The sequence below is a fragment of the Giraffa tippelskirchi genome, chromosome 11, assembly GCF_054371585.1.
Source record: "Giraffa tippelskirchi isolate mGirTip1 chromosome 11, T2T-mGirTip1v1.2.pri, whole genome shotgun sequence".
Lineage (NCBI taxonomy): Eukaryota > Metazoa > Chordata > Mammalia > Artiodactyla > Giraffidae > Giraffa > Giraffa tippelskirchi.
Genome location: NC_137285.1, coordinates 115,286,120 through 115,295,562, shown reverse-complemented (window position 1 = coordinate 115,295,562; position 9,443 = coordinate 115,286,120). Strand labels below are relative to the sequence as shown.

At 40.5% G+C, this 9,443-nt stretch overlaps 1 non-coding gene across 1 annotated transcript; it reads right to left on the bottom strand.

Annotated features, from left to right (window-relative positions):
- Nucleotides 1–8,338: 8,338 nt before the first annotated feature.
- On the bottom strand, nucleotides 8,339–8,414 carry LOC145528064 (small nucleolar RNA SNORD52). The gene has a single exon (XR_014070136.1). It is a non-coding gene; the product is annotated as a small nucleolar RNA SNORD52 (small nucleolar RNA).
- Nucleotides 8,415–9,443: the final 1,029 nt, after the last annotated feature.

Here is a 9,443-nt window from a genome sequence, read left to right as displayed (position 1 = left end):
AATATCCTACAGACAATCAATAAATACCTAGTGATAGCTTATATATAGTGGTGGCTGAGGGAGAGAAGTTTATAATCTCCCCTAGCTCTAACCCTGGGCATTGATACACAACAAAAGACCCCACATGTTGCTTCTGCCTGATGTCCTTGGCCACCCCCTCCCCAGCACGATGCTGCTCTGGACCGCACTGTGCTTAATCTACAGAGGACCTCAGGCATCCCTGGTCCCAGAAACCCGGTATGTCCCAGGGAGGTTTATCTGCCTCTCTGCCTTTCCAGTGTTGCTCTCTTCTTGTCTGTGAGAGGCAGTGTGGAGGACCCTCCAGGAGAGAGGCGCCCCAGCGTACTTGGCTAGGATGAGGCTGTGTCTCCTTCAGTTGGTTGGTGACCAGGTCTTCAACTACTCAACCACCTGATCTAAGATATTTTCTGCTTCCTTCCTAAAAAAATCTCTCTCGTTGGGCCTACAAATCTTTTCTTTTCACTTTTGTGTGTGTGTGTGTGTGTGTGTGTGTGTGAGAAATACAGAACATGTGTGTTAGTATGAGGTCCTATGTCCATGTGTTTTAATTTAGGGTGATGTCTAATTCTGTTTCTCAGTATTATATTATGTTCACTTAACATGTGAACTCATGATTGAATTTTCCCTTTTGTAACACACACCTTTGATTTTTAAAATTATTCTTATTTATCCATTCAACAAATATTTATTCCTGCCAATACTGTGACAGTGATGGGTAAAATACCTCTTATAGAACTTATATTTTATTGGGGTTAATAAACATTAAATGACTAAACATAATTATTTAATTATAGTTATGGTAAATACCAAAAATGAAAATGAATTGCTAAGAGAGAATATGACACAGCACCTAAGAGGGAGAAAGTCTTTCCTGAGGGTATGCTGATGGAGCTGGACTCTGAAGGGTAAGCAGAAAATAACTGGGCAAAGAAAGTGTGTGGGGTGGGGAAAAGTGCAGGAGCAGAAAGCATTCAAGGAAGTTGAAACAACATGTGCAAAGACAGTGGGGGAAGGGAAAAGCTGAATTCTCTCAGAAATTGAAAGAATGTGGCTGAAATGCAAAGATCTAGGAGCAAAGTGCCCAAGAGGAAGCTGGTAAGCAGGGGCCAGATCATGAGGGGCCCGTTAGTTACACTAAGGACTCTGGTCTTTACCTTACGGGCTGTGGGAAGTATGAAAAGAATATAAGCAAAAAAAAGTAGCATGATTCTTTTTCAAAAAGATTATTCTAACAATTGGGTGGGAAAGATATTTCAGGAAGGGAGTAGAATTAACAAGCTATTTCACTAATTCTCACAGAGATGATAGCCTGTGGCAATGGAGATGAAGAAAACTGAGCTGTTTTGAGATATATTGCTGCTGCTAAGCCGCTTCAGTCGTGTCCGACTCTGTGTGACCCCATAGACGGCAGCCCACCAGGCTCCCCCGTCCCTGGGATTCTCCAGGCAAGAACACTGGAGTGGGTTGCCATTTCCTTCTCCAATGCACGAAAGTGAAAAGTGAAAGTGAAGTCACTCAGTCGTGTCCGACTCTTAGCGACCCCATGGACTGCAGCCTACCAGGCTCCTCCATCCATGGGATTTTCCAGGTGAGAGTGCTGGAGTGGGGTGCCATTGCCTTCTCTCTGAGATATATTAGACAACAATTAAGGCTTGCAAAGTTTAAAAGGGGGTGGGGAAACAAGTTTCATGATGTCCTTATTTAGAAAAGGTGGCTGGATTACTTCAAGAGAGTAACATTTATGCAGAAGCTAAAGGGTACAATGGCAAGGTCAAATTATATATATATGTATATTATATATAAAACATAATCATAGATTACACATTCATATCCTATATCTTCATATATATGTATGAAAATCTATTCATATTATATTGAGAATATGTATATTCAAATATGCCCTTAAGAACAAATAGGGAACTCTGAGATGTTCAGGTCATACTCCTGTAGAAAACGGCGCTACACAGAACAGATTACTCAGCCCAGCTGGTTTGTTTGGGAAATAATGGATGAAGTTAGAGTATGCATTTATATTACATAATTTAAATTGTGCCTACAGACTTCATGCTACTTTCCCTCTTCTTCATTCCTGAAAGAAGGACTTATAGCCATTGAAACCACTGGTTTGGGGGAAGCCAGGCACAGACACAGCAGCTGGAAAGAAAAACGTCTAGCTGTCTTCATTTCCTTCAGCCTTCTGGAATCAGAATCTTTCCTGGATCTTGAGAAGGTATGAATAGTGAAAGATGATTGTGACCATCTGCTAATTCTGGGAAAGTGCCATCAGATTGTGAAGAAAGCACTGAGCTAAGAGTTAGGAAATAAGAGTTCGCATTCCAATTCTAGACCTGCTTCTGGAGGCCTTGAACAAATTACTTTACCTATCTGGCCCTTGGTTTTTCAGCTGTGGAATTTGGACTAGTTATGTCTGGGGTCCCATTCTATAAGTCAGGCTTCAGCAATACGTGAACCATGAACTTCCAGATGTTCAAGCTGATTTCAGAAAAGGCAGAGGAACCAGAGATCAAATGACGAACATCCACTGGATCATCGAAAAAGCAAGAGAGTTCCAGAAGAACATCTATTTCTGCTTTATTGACTATGCCAAAACCTTTGACTGTGAGGATCACAATAAACTGTGGAAAATTCTGAAAGAGATGGGAGTACCAGACCACCTGACCTGCCTCTTGAGAAACCTGTATGCAGGTCAGGAAGCAACAGTGAGAACAGGACATGGAACAACAGGCTGATTCCAAATAGGGAAAGGAGTACGTCAAGGCTGTATATTGTCACCCTGCTTATTTAACTTATATGTAGAGTACCTCATGAGAAACGCTGGGCTGGAAGAAGCACAAGCTGGAATCAAGATTGCCGGGAGAAATATCAATAACCTCAGATATGCAGATGACACCACCCTTATGGCAGAAAATGAAGAACTAAAGAGACTCTTGATGAAAGTAAAAGAGAAGAGTGAAAAAGTTGACTTAAAGCTCAACATTCAGAAAACTAAGATCATGGCATCCGGTCCCATCACATCATGGCAAATAGATGGGGAAACTGTGGAAACAGTGGCTGACTTTATTTTTCTGGACTCCAAAACCACTGCAGATGGTGACTGCAGCCATGGAATTAAAAAACTCTTACTCCTTGGAAGGAAAGTTATGACCAACATAGATAGCATATTAAAAAGCAGAGACATTACTTTGCCAACAAAGGTATGTCTAGTCAAAGTTATGGTTTTTCCAGTAGTCACGTATGGATGTGAGAGTTGGATTATAAAGAAAGCTGAGAACCAAAGAATTGATGCTTTTGAACTGTGGTGTTGGAGAAGACTCTTGAGAGTCCCTTGGACTGCAAGGAGATCTGACCAGTCCATCCTAAAGGAGATCAGTCCTGGGTGTTCATTGGAAGGACTGATGTTGAAGCTGAAACTCTAATACTTTGGCCACCTGATGCAAAGAGCTGACTCATTTGAAAAGACCTTGATGCTGGGAAAGATTGAAGGCAGGAGGAGAAGGGGATGACAGATGATGAGATGGTTGGATGACATCACTGACTCAATGGATATGAGCTTGGGTGAACTCTGGGAGTTGGTGGTGAACAGGGAGGCCTGGTATGCTGCAGTTCATGGGATCGCAAAGAGTCTGACATGACTGAGTGACTGAACTGAACTGAAATGATGTCTGGGGTCCCATAGTACTCATTTTACGATTTGAGGAGAAAACATGATGCATCCTACCTAATATTTCACAGACAGTTTCTCTAATCATTCATTAATTCATTTGACAAATGAGAACCACAAAGGCTTGTGGTATTATCACAAGCAGTACAACATCTTCAGGGAAACATGCTCCTGGGATTTAGACTCTAGTGTCTGTAGTGGCTTTAGACAAATCCTATGTCATTAGCAATAGCATCTTTAATAAACAGTTCAGAGAACTTTCTTATTTGTTTTGTTTTTTAACATTAATGGAGGAAGATTTGTTCTTTCAATACTTATCTCTGACTTCACCTCCTTACTCCAGGAAGCATTTTCTCTGAAGACTCAAATGGGGCTGAGTAGCTTCTTCTTCTGTAAGTCAGAGCATTTTGTGCTGTGGGATTTATACATAACGTGTACACGTATTCATATATTAATAGACATCATACCTATTGAAATTCTACATTGGTGTTAGTCATCTCAATCAGACCATAAACCCCTTGCGGAAGTGACCACTTACCTTTGGACCCGCAGCACAGTGCTGGGCCCCTAAAGGTGCTCGGTGCACAGTGGCTGATGGGCTCTGAGCTGTGGAAATACAGACGGGCTGAAATGCTGAGGCCTCACTGACTTGCTCAGAGAGTCCTTAGAGCAGGATTATGCCCCCAGTTCAAACCTGACTTCTAGGCTTTTGCTATGTTTTCTTGCTCTTCCGGACGCTTTCCACCATCCCAGGGCTCAGCATTGTTAGGGTCTTGCTTGCACCACTCTCAGCTCTCCGAGGTCGGTGCCTCTATTCCTGAAGACGCAGCCCCCAGCGCAGCTGGCCCCAAGGTGAGAGCATACATTCCAGAGAATACCCTAGAAAACGCCCTACGGTGTGAGAAAAAAATAGAACACACACTCACACTCACCCCTACATATTTACTTTTTATCCAAAAATTAAGAAAAATTAAGATTTACTGACGTGCTATGTGTGGGTGACATCCGAACTTGCTCTTGACTCGCACCTCTGATGGTCTCTCTGCACATACTGTACCTGGGTCACTTGGAGGGGTTGGTAAGGGGAGCTTCCGCAACAGAGAGGGTCACTGAGGGTTCAATAAGGTAGGTTTGTAGATTACGTCATGGGTTTTAACTAATCTGCCCTTACAAAATAGAAAAGTGGCTTCAAAGGATTCTTACAAAAAATGACAGTGGGAATATAATGCCAACGATATCAAGTACTTACATTGGCATTTACTACACACCTGCGTGCTTTATTAATCCATTTAACCCTCACAAAAACCCTAGGAGGAAGGGATGACTTTATTCCCATTTTAAATTTGAAAAAAAAAAAAAATACAAGGTCACAGAGAGTTCAAGTAAGTTGCTAGTCAATAGCAGAGCCTCAAGTCACCCCAGGCAATTTATCTCTAGTACCTGTTTTAATGTGATGGTCCTTGAAAACATGACCACACAAGAGGATGGCAAATCAAACACTTCCTCTTCCTGGTACAACACTTCAGACATCTTAGGAAGCTAGAAGTCTGACCAGTGTTATCATCAAAGGTATTTGAAATACAGATTTGCATTGACTATCCTTAGTGATCAACTTTGCCTTAAGTTGTTTATTATGTCTTAGGATATCAGTCAATAATACTAGGATGTCAAGAAGCAACAGTTAGAACTGGACATGGAACAATGAACTGGTTCCAAACTGGGAAAGTAGTATGTCAAGGCTGTATATTGTCACCCTGCTTATTTAACTTATATGCAGAGTGCAACATGGGAAATACCAGGCTGGATGAAGCACAAACTGGAATCAAGATTGTGGGGAGAAATATCAATAACCTCAGATATGCAGATGACACCACCCTTATGGCAGAAAGCAAAGAGAAATTAAAGAGCCTCTTGATGAAACTGAAAGAGGAGAGTGAAAAAGTTGGCTTAAAACTCAACATTTAAAAAACTAAGATCATGGTACCTGGTCCCATCACTTCATGGCAAATAGATGGGGAAACAATGAAAATAGTAAGAGACTTTATTTCTTGGGCTCCAAAATCACTGCAGATGGTGACTGCAGCCATAAAGTTAGAAGACCCTTGCTCCTTGGAAGAAAAGCTTTGACAAACCTAGATAGCATATTAAAAATCAGAGACATTACTCTGCCAACAAAAGTCCATCTAGTCAAAGCTTTGGTTTTCCAGTTAGAGAAGGAAACGGCAACCCACTCCAGTATTCTGGCCTGGAGAATTCCATGGACTATCCATGGGGTCGCAAAGAGTCAGACATAACTGAGCGACCTTCACTTCACTTCACTTCATGGTTTTTCCAGTAGTCATGTATGGATGTGAGAGTTGGACTGTAAGGAAAGCTGAGTGCCGAAGAACTGATGCTTTTAAACTGTGGTGTAGGAGAAGACTTTTGAGAGTCCCTTGGACAGTAAGGAGATCAAACCAGTCCATCCTAAAGGAAATCAGTCCTGAATATTCATTGGGAGGACTGACGCTGAAGCTGAAGCCACAATACTTCAGCAACCTGATGCGAAGAACTGACTCATTGGAAAAGACCCTGATGCTGGGAAAGATTGAAGGCAGGAGGAGAAGGAGATGACAGAGGATGAGATGGTGGATGACATCACCAACTCAGTCGACATGAGTTTGAGCAAGTTCCAGGAGTTGGTGATGGACAGGGAGGCCTGGCAGGCTGCAGTAAATGGGGTTGCAAAGAGTCAAACACAACTGAGTGACTGAACTGAACTGAAATATATAAATAAATCAATATCAATATGTATTAGTGCTTTATTAAATAAGCACCAGGTCAAAAGGAATTTGGAGATCACTGCCTTATAGACTAGCAAATAACTGCTTGCTCTGAGGGCCCAGAAGCTTACAGTCCAAATTGTTCATTATGGTTGCTTTCTAGGAAATGAGATTATATACACAAACCAGTTATAAGATAAAATTTCTATATATTACCTTTAGACTTAAATATTATGGAATTTCCCAAACTATCATCTAATATTGTATAAGGTAAAGTTAAAGAACAAAATTTATGTCTTTACCAACAACCCCAAAATGCCTAACTTCTTAGCATGGGGCTTGATCATCCATGAACTTTGTGACCCATTTCTCCAGCTAGAAATGCCACCTATTGGTTTTGCTTTCCAAGAATCTCTTCTCCCTGAGGTTTCTTTTTTTTTTTTTGGTTTAAAACAAAAAGGTTTATTACTCATGCTGTAAGTTACTGCAGATAGGCTCTGCTCTAAACTGTACTTATTCAGAAACCAGTTTATCAGAGCCTCTGTTGTCTGCAATGTTGTCATCATTCAAGACAGGGTGAAGAGAAGGTGATAAGTCATGGAGTGTCTCTTAAAGGTTTCCTTTTGTATGTCAGTGACAAAAGCAAGTGACATAGCTATCCATAGCTCCAAGGAGGGGGGTGTTGTAAAGTTCGATCCTATCTGGAAAAAGAAAAAATGAGGAATATCAGTGGACAGTAGGAATACCTACCAACAGTGTTATAGCGTTAGTTTGGAATCATTTGGATTTGTAACTTTACATGATTTGAGTTTTGTATCATTATAATTATAGCTGCAAATTGTGCTATGTTCTAGGCATTGGCTAATGATTTACATACATTAGAAATTATGTGTTCACTATCTACTGTGTATGGTAGATTTTTTTTTTTCAGTTTTTTTTTTTTTTTTTTTTTACTTTACAGTATTGTATTGGTTTTGCCATACATTGACATGAATCCGCCAGGGGTGTACATGTGTTCCCCATCCTGAACTCCCTTCCCACCTCCCTCCCCATCCCATCCCTCTGGGTCATTCCTGTTCACCAGCCCCGAGCACTCTGTATCATGCATCAAACCCGGACTGGTGATTCATTTCACATATGATAGTTTACATGTTTCAATGCTATTCTCCCATATCATCCCGCCCTTGCCCTCTCCCACAGAGTCCAAAAGACTGTTCTGTACATCTGTGTCTCTTTTGCTGTCTCACATACAAGGTTATTGTTACCATCTTTCTAAATTCCATATATATGCGTTAGTATACTGTATTGGTGTTTTTCTTTCTAGCTTACTTCACTCTATATAATAGGCTCCAGTTTCATCCACCTCATTAGAACTGACTCAAATGTATTCTTTTTAATGGCTGAGTAATATTCCACTGTGTATATGTACCACAGCTTCCTTATCCATTCGTCTGCTGGTGGACATCTAGGTTGCTTCCATGTCCTGGCTATTGTAAACAGTGCTTCGATGAACATTGGGGTACACTTGTCTCTTTTAATTCTGGTTTCCTCGGTGTGTATGCCCAGCAGTGGGATTGCTGGGTCATATGGCAGTTCTGTTTCAAGTTTTTTAAGGAATCTCCACACTGTTCTCCATAGTGGCTGTACTAGTTTGCATTCCCACCAGCGGTGTAAGAGGGTTCCCTTTTCTCCACACCCTCTCCAGCATTTATTGCTTGTAGATTTTTGGATAGCAGCCATTCTGACTGGCGTGAAATGGTACCTCATTGTGGTTTTGATTTGCATTTCTCTGATAATGTGTGATGTTGAGCATCTTTTCATGTGTTTGTTAGCCATCTCTATGTCTTCTTTGGAGAAACCCCATTTTTTGATTGGGTCGTTTATTTTTCTGATTAATTTTGACATCAAGACCAATATCAGAGACTCTAGTCTAAGAAATCGTCATTCCTCCCTGAAGTTTCTATTGGGCTCTCAGCACCCAGCTTTCTCTTTGGTCATTGTATTAGGCATGTGACCCAGTCTGGGCCAACAGTAGACAAAGGGGCTTTTTTTTTTCTCACTTTTTTTCTCATCCTATCAATCATCTGAGCTCAAATAGCATGATCTGGGGGAATCTACTTCCTTAATCACTCAGGACTTTATGCATAATTATATTTTTTTAACATATTTGTTTTAATTATGAACAGGGCTGCCATGTACAATTGTGCAAGTTATGCAATTCACACAGATGTCCAGCTAAGGGTGAATGGAAGTTAAAGTCTGCCCATGCACTGCTCACCAAGCTCTGAGCCCCAAGAAAACTGCCCAAGAGTAGAGAACATTCTTGTTCATCTCTGGCACAGCTCCTGGCAACATGCCTTGTCAGAAGATTTTCAATAAATATCTGTTGAATTGAATTTCAGAGTACATTTTCAGACATAAAACTCTTACATGCCCCATCATTTTTAATCTTCATTACTCAATTATGCAGGAAATCAGTTACCACACTGACTGTATGCTCTCCTAAGCATCTATCATAATGTCAAGCACCTTAGGGATATTTAGTGGGGGTTAATTTATTATGATAAATGACCCTTGCTCATTTTATGTTCTTTTCATTACGTTTTAAAAATCTATTTTATGATCTACTTTCTAGGTTTTATTTATTATATTTTATCTCCCAAAGAGACTTGTATGATTGTAGTGCTCAAACACATCATAAATTTTTAAGTTTTTGTGGTTAAATCAAATGAGACGTGTAGTCTGGTTAAGAATTTTGCATTCCTCATAAACCGCTTTGTATAAAGTAGTGCCATGTACATTGCAGGAACCCAATAAATGTTGATTATTGACAAAAAGTCTGCTGATTATTGAGGTTAAAAATTTACACTCTGCCTGCAGTTAAGTAAATGAGGTAATAGTTGAGGTTTCTGAATTGCTTTTAAGTTAAAAAAAAAAGTGACCTAATCTGTGCATGTAGAAAATCCTATGAACAACTA